Here is an 8,388-nt window from a genome sequence, read left to right as displayed (position 1 = left end):
CGTGTTTATGAACAAAACCGGGCAAGTGCGAGTCGGATTCGCGCACGAAGGGTTCCATACCATAATGCAAAAAACGGCAAAAAAAACGGTCACCCATCCAAGTACTGACCCCGCCCGACGTTGCTTAACTTCGGTCAAAAATCACGTTTGTTGTATGGGAGCCCCACTTAAATCTTTATTTTATTGTTTTTAGTATTTGTTGTTATAGCGGCAACAAAAATACATTATCTGTGAAAATTTCAACAGTCTAGCTATCACAGTTCGTGAGATACAGCTTGGTGACGGACAGACGGACGGACGGACGGACGGACAGCGGAGTCTTAGTAATAGGGTCCCGTTTTACCCTTTGGGTATGGAACCCTAAAAATTTGCATGGTATTTTGCGAGCCTTTCGCGATCGTGAAAGGCTTTCAAAAACGCAATCATTTTCACACGTGAAGGCGCAGCCAGTATGTGACTTTTACATAGGTAGGAATCAATATTCTACAGTACCTATACAAAGTAAAAAACTGCAACACCAGACACGAAGCACCTATGATAACCATCGTGGTATGGATGCACGCGTTCGGTGGCGCAGCAAATCACCAAATCAAGGTCATCGAGCGCAATGTATGAATTACCTTGATTTGTTGCTCTTTTAGTTTGCGGCCTACAGTTTTTAAACAACTTTTACCATAACTAAACATACGACAATCATTCATTATAATAGTTACCAACCAAAATATATATACATGTTACCTGGAAACGTACTTTAACATATAGATTATAGGTATCAAATACATAAACACGATTAGCTCACGCCTCACGCTAAATAACGTTCATAAGATCGCCGCGCCGTCATTGAAAAAATGATGAGGACTATACATAATTTAAGTAAGTAAATAAACACGATTATTTATATTAGAACTATATGGAGTAAAAGAAGGTTTCATAATCAAAACTACATAATTACTCTAATAAGTCGATACTTAGGACTCTTAGGAGGCACATACCATTCAGTGTTAGTATGGCAAACTAATGTTAAATCAAGCAAAGGTTATTTCATTTATAAGAAAATAGATAGGTAAGTATGTCGGCGTTTGAACGTAAGATCCGGCGGATCGTGAAAGTATTTATCTACGGTCATATCGTGAAATGTGAAAATCATCTTCTATGCTATGCGGAGCCCCTATTTCTAGGTAGTTAGTCCTTTGAGTATCTGAACACTCTCTCATAGGTAAGTAACTTTACGATTTGTCGAATCTTACGATCAACCGCGAATATATACATACCTATGTCATACATACATGGGATACATGTTATCTACTTATTGATAAGATTTTAAATAAAAGTTTAACGTACCTTGACAGTGAAATAACAGCTTTCTGAAGTTATCCTGAAACAGTTTAGTTTTTATAGAATATATTTTCAAATAATTGTACCTACCCAAGTATTGTTTTGTGAAAAACAAAATGGCGATGGCGTCGAAAAACTTTTTTCAAATAAAATAAATTATAACTCTATCATGAAAGCTAACCCAAGAACACTATGTATTTCAATTTGTACTTCGTAATTGTAATAAACAGAATGTATTAATTATAACAACGAAATCAAGCTATTAATAATTATTAAAGATATTATTTTACAAATTGTTCGAAATTGATGATTTTCTTTTGTTTTTTCGTAACGATTAGTTTTAAACATGAAATTGCATTCAATATCTGTATATAAACTAACATCTATTGTATTTTTAATTCACCAAACAATACTGTAAATGAATTATTTGTAGTTTTTTCACGTTTAAAGCGTCACTATTAATATATATTAATTAATTTATAAATAAATGCAAGCTCACCTGCACAAATCGCCGCAAGAACTAAAGAAAAGTTTTTTTTTAACAAACTTTTCGACGCCTGGACTTGGGCTACAAGAAACAGCCCAAATTTAAAGCTTGCCATAAACGGTCACATGTGACAAAATAATTCGTATTGTGAATTTTTATGCTTTCTTTTACTATGTGAATATAGCTTGTCAAGCAAATCATGTCAGTAGAACAGGCGCGAAATTCAAATTTTCTATGGGACGATATCCCTTCGTGCCTACATTTTTCAAATTTGCCGCCTTTTTCTACTGACAAGATCTGCTTGACCAAGTATAAATATTCTAATTTCTTTAGTTTTTTAACATCAGACTAATTCCATCTAATTCGTTATTAACGAAAGTAAATGCCTGAGTTGCTTGAAAAACATATCTTTTGCTTTTAAAAATTGAACAGATTTCTTAATTATTTATGGATCGTATCATTAAGGCCCCTGTACACAATGGGCCAACGTGGGCCAGTCTGGGGGACGCATATATGCGTTATGGCTCCTCTACACGTTGGCCCAACCTATTGGTCCAATATGTTGGGACAACGTGTAGAGGGGGTATTGATGTCGGTTGGCTTATTGCTATCTCATTCTACCGCATGGCTGCCTCCCTTGGATTGGCCGGCGTTGGCCCATCGTGTAGAGGAGCCATTAGAGGGAGCAAGTGATATTGCTATCTCATTCTATCACATGGCTGCGTCCCTTGGACTGCCCGACGCTGTCCCATTGTGTACAGGAGCCTTTAGATTCAATCCAAATTTTCGTGTTGCATCTCTTTCCTTTAACATACAAAACAAAAGGGATACAACACGAATATTTACATTATACACTAAACACAGTCATGTAAAGTGTCGTCATCTGATAATATACGAATACGGGTATACATAAACAAAATAGCCACAACCCAAGTGTTTCAAGTGGGTATTAATGAAAAATTAAACAATGATATCGATTAACAATAATAACTCTCAAGACTATTCTGTTTAAATTTGGTATTTATTATGCTTGCAAGATTCAAATATGTCAAATGACAAAAGGCGTACATATTAAGGCCTCTGTACACAATGGGCCAGCGTGGGCCATTCTGGGGGACGCATTTATGCGTTGGAGGGAGCAGGTGATATTGCTATCTCATTCTACCGCATGGCTGCGTCCCTTGGACTGGCCGGCGATGGCCCATTGTGTACAGGGGCCTTTACATTTAACCGGTCGCCGGGCATTTTTTATACGAATGACGGACGGATTTCCGCCTCAATACGCAGGTTGTATTGAAGGATTTGAAAAGAGTTACAATATATATTTCTGGTAAACTTTTTTAAACTAAGTATATAATTAAAGCTGGTCAAGCAAATCTTGTCAGTAAAAAAAGGTGCGAAATTCCAATTCTCTATGCGACGATATCCCTTGGCACCTACATTTTTAAAATTTGCCGCCTTTTTCTACTGACAAGATCTGCTTGACCAACTATAATTTGTAGTAAACTTTTTCGAACGAATTATATATATTTTTTTGTTAATGAATGGGAAGCTTTCACTTTATCGATGGTGTTTCTACTTGAAAAAAAAAAAGTCACAGTGTGTTTACTAATACTAATACGTTTAAAAAAAAACTACATTTTACGAATATATTTTATTAATATTTCCCTAAATATAACTTTAAAAACGCATTATTTAGATTACATTATTATTTAGAAACAAATTTGCGTATCGATAAACGAATATAATCGATTATACTGGCAACACTGAAGGTATAATGTGTCAATGTCAATTGGTGTGAAGCTAAATAATTAACATGGAATTAACCGAACACTTGTTACATTAAAATATAGGATTGTTTCTCTGCTGTAAGTATAACAAAATGATTTAATGTTTGTAAATTTTATTGTTGTACGTTAAAATTATAACAAAACACTATATGCAAGTTTAAAACCTAACCTAACCTATTAGTGGTATTGTTTTTACAAAGTTATTTTGTGTCTTTTCAGGTATCTCGATGGATGATTGATGATGGACAGCGTCTTTCGTGACTATATAAACCAATACGGAAACGGAACCGACATTTGCGCCTGCATTTGTGACAGCAGAAGTACGAAGCCAGCAACTTCTGAAGATTGTGCCTTTTTTCTAGCTTTCGGGCTAGGTCTTAGATATCAGATGTTTATTTGATGATTGTGATATTAAAACCAAGACACAAGCTGAGCCCTCCAACACGTATATCCACAATTCAACTGGATAACCTCCACTTCGTGTCGTGTGACTGCAACCTTCAAAAAACAAAGTTTGGTTTTGCGAGCTTTTAACATTAAAATGTTCCATAGTCCGGACAACAATTGGAGTTGCCATTGCCAGACATGGCAAGGAAAGGAGAAGGACCAAAAGTGAAAGCCAACCTGCTAAATATATTTGCAATTGTCTTCAATTGCATTGCGGGCATTGCAGCCTAAATAAGCACATGCACACTATGTGGAAACGTGACATGGGGCGGTGCAGACTCTGTATGGAGACATAGGAGACGCCCTTGCATATCCTCACAGAGTGCCCTTGCCTAATGCGTACTCGTGACTTAATCCTAGGCGGACACATATTGCGCCCAAAGCAGTTAGAAGATCCTGTAGCTGTTTGAAGAAAAAGAAGAAGAATTCCCTTTAAATGACAGTTTATGACTACCATATGTGATATTTTCAATTAAAAGGTATCACATTGTTGGTTGTCGATAAGGTTTATTTCAAATTGAAGCTTTATGGAAATAGCGCTTTGTTGAGAACCGACAATAAGTATCCTTAAGATTCAAAATGGCATATATGTGTGTGCATAAGTGTGATTATTTTATATTACACCTCTCACAATGTAATGATGAGCTTAGCAATTAAACTCATAAAATTATGTAAATGGTTTATTGATGTCACAACTGATCACTGACATGCATTAAATATAAATTACTGTGTAAATGAAAAGGTCATAATAAATAAAAAAGTATGCCATAAGCAATTTGTTTCATTCATCATAATGGATATGAATGTTTTATTTTATATATTTAGTTTTATTGCCACAAATTAAAATTATATGTAAAATGTTATACTACAATAGTCAAGAAGTAGGTATATAAAAATGCTGTATTGATAAAATAAAGGATATAAAAAGTGATATATGTATACAATCAAATACATACATTAACTGATTTGTAACCGATCACAGAACCGATCACAAATCTTGCAAGTTAAATTTGATCCACTTCCCGGTTTCCGAATGAGCTGAAATTTTACATGCATATATAAATCGGATGACAATGCAATATCATAGTACCATTGAGCTGATCTGATGATGGAGACAGGAGGTGGCCATAGGAACTCTGTGATGAAACAACGCAACCTCATTGTGTTTGGGGTTTTTAGAATTGTCTCGATGAGTATTAGTTGTTTGTCGAAAGAAAAGTACAGTCAGCGATAAATAAAAAAATGTAATTTTTGCCAAAAACTTTTAATCAGTGTACTTAGTGCTAATGACGTAAATGAAAAAAGTTTTTCAATGGATCAGTATCGGGTTGTTTGATAGTACTTCCATCAAGTCTATATAGTGGATCGCCACAATTTTATTTTGCCAATTTTCACTTTTGATAAGAACTACCTATACATAGGCGTAACTATTCATTAAAATAAATTAAATTTACTTTAATGTAATTTTTATGCACATAAGTTTGTTTTACCTATAATTTATCAATTGTATGGGTTAAATCTTTTTTTTATGTGGAAATTTTCTAAACGCATGTTCTGTATATCATTTGATTTTTATTAAAACTAATGATAGGCGTGGCTCACTTCCGCCACGCGCGGAGTGCTGCGATTTCGTCGCGTCGCTATAAATACTACTACAAGTACACGCGGGTCATGCGGCCCACACCAATTTTGGTGTCTAGCCATAGTAGTTGCCGCGCTCCGACTCGGAACGGACGCCTAGCGCCTGGTCGCAGTGCTCGCGCTTGCGCCGCCTATCGGTCATATCTGTCGTAATAGACGCGTTTTGTTAGGGAGTGAATCTTCTGTACCTAGTACAGTCGGCGTCAAATACATGTTTACACTTTTGCACATTACTCCAATTTGTAATAAAGCGAAAAATGTAAACATATATTTGACGTAGAATGTACTATTATTTAATTTTATTCTGTGCTTATGATAACAATGTGTAATTTTCATATAACATTCTCATATATATTACTATCTACTTTTCCGATAGCAGTTTGATATTGTACGGCATTCAATTCTAACCTAACCTAACCCTCTTTTCAGGCACTAATACGTTTATGTGAGGGTCGCAGTTCTAACCTAACCTAACCCACTTTTTTGGTAGCAGTACGTATCTGTGAAAGTCGCAGTTCTAACTTAACCTAACCCACTTTTCTGGTAATAGTTCGTATTTGTGAGAGTCTCAATTCCAACCTAACCTAACCCACCTTTTTAATAGCAGTCTGTTTCTGTAAAGGTCGCAGTTCTAACCTAACCTAACCCACTTTTCTGGTAGCAGTTCGTTCCCGTAAGAGTCACAGTTCTAACCTAACCTAACCCACTTTTCTAGTAGCATTTCTTTTCTGTAACGGTTGCAGTTCTAACCTAACCTAACCCACTTTTCTGATTGCAAAACGATTTTGCAAGGATCGCAGTTCTACAGTGACCTAAACAATTATTCAGATACCAACACGTTTATCCAAAGATCGCAGTTCTAATCTTACCTACTTTTTGGTAAACCATTTTTGTGTAGGTCACAGTTTTAATTAGTATATTTTGTGAGTGTCGCAGTTTTAACCAAACCTAACCCACTTTTCAAATGAAAATTCAGTTTGCATGTATGTCGAAGGTCAACCTTCTATAGTTGTAAGTATTAGGTATTTTTATTTAGTATTCCAAAGGGAAGTTGTACTTTTGCTAGAAAGAAAAGGTCCGCATGCGAACACTTCATTCCCGCAGCTCAGCCTTCGGCCTCGCGTGATTGGGGATTCGTAAGGGACGCTTCGGGCCTTCGGCCCTACGCGGAGCTCGGCCTTCGGCCTTCGCTGGGTTTCGAAACACAGCGTCGGGCCTTCGGCCCGCCGCTTCGCTTATTAAAGCACGATGGAAGTTCGGTTTTGCACGAATGTCGATGCTCAACCTTCTATAATTAGTTGTAAATATTAGGTATATTTGTTTTCCAAAGGGAAAAAGAAATGAAGTTGTACTTTTGCTAGAAAGAAAAGGTCCGCATGCGAGCACTTCATTCCCGCAGCTCGGCCTTCGGCCTCGCGTGCTTGGGAACTGGTAAGGGACGCTCCGGGCCTTCGGCCCTACGCGGAGCTCGGCCTTCGGCCTTCGCTGGGGTTCGAAGCTCAGCGTCGGGCCTTCGGCCCGCCGCTTCGCTTATTAAAACACTTGGAGGGTTGGTTTTGTTTTGTTGTTGGTGTTGTTGTTGTTGTTGGTGCTGTTGTTTTTGGTAATGTTGTTTGTGCTGTTGTAATTGTGTAGTAGTTTGTTTTCCAGTGGGAAAAGGAAATGAAGTTGTACTTTTGCTATGACGAAAAGATCCGCGTGCGAGCACTTCATTCCCGCAGCTCGGCCTTCGGCCTCGCTTGCATGGGAAATCTAAAGGGACGCTCCGGGCCTTCGGCCCTACGCGGAGCTCGGCCTTCGGCCTTCGCTGGGTTTCGAAGCTCAGCGTCGGGCCTTCGGCCCGCCGCTTCGCTTATTAAAATACTTGGAGGGTTGGTTTTGCTTTGGGGGGTAAGCGGGAAGTTGGAGCTTAAACACGACCCAATAGTAAAAGTGTCTTGACAACCTCACGTCGGGCCTACGGCCTTCGGCCTTCGGCCCGCCGTTTCGCTTGTCTAAGACACTTTTCCTATTGGGTCGTGTTTAAGCTCCAACTTCCCCCTCTCGTGTGACGCTTCGGGCCTTCGGCCCTACGCGGAGCTCGGCCTTCGGCCTTCGCGAGCCTCGACGCTTCGCCGTCGGGCCTTCGGCCCGCCGGCTCCGCTTATCAAGACAGTTGACTTGGTAGAACGCTTGAGAGCACTTCATTCCCGCAGCTCAGCCTTCGGCCTCGCGTGATTGGGGATTCGTAAGGGACGCTTCGGGCCTTCGGCCCTACGCGGAGCTCGGCCTTCGGCCTTCGCTGGGTTTCGAAACACAGCGTCGGGCCTTCGGCCCGCCGCTTCGCTTATTAAAGCACGATGGAAGTTCGGTTTTGCACGAATGTCGATGCTCAACCTTCTATAATTAGTTGTAAATATTAGGTATATTTGTTTTCCAAAGGGAAAAAGAAATGAAGTTGTACTTTTGCTAGAAAGAAAAGGTCCGCATGCGAGCACTTCATTCCCGCAGCTCGGCCTTCGGCCTCGCGTGCTTGGGAACTGGTAAGGGACGCTCCGGGCCTTCGGCCCTACGCGGAGCTCGGCCTTCGGCCTTCCCTGGGGTTCGAAGCTCAGCGTCGGGCCTTCGGCCCGCCGCTTCGCTTATTAAAACACTTGGAGGGTTGGTTTTGTTTTGTTGTTGGTGTTGTTGTTGTTGTTGGTGCTGTTG

This window comes from Cydia splendana, unplaced genomic scaffold (genome assembly GCF_910591565.1).
Source record: "Cydia splendana unplaced genomic scaffold, ilCydSple1.2 scaffold_78_ctg1, whole genome shotgun sequence".
Classification (NCBI taxonomy): Eukaryota; Metazoa; Arthropoda; class Insecta; order Lepidoptera; family Tortricidae; genus Cydia; species Cydia splendana.
Note: the sequence above shows the minus strand (reverse complement) of the source record.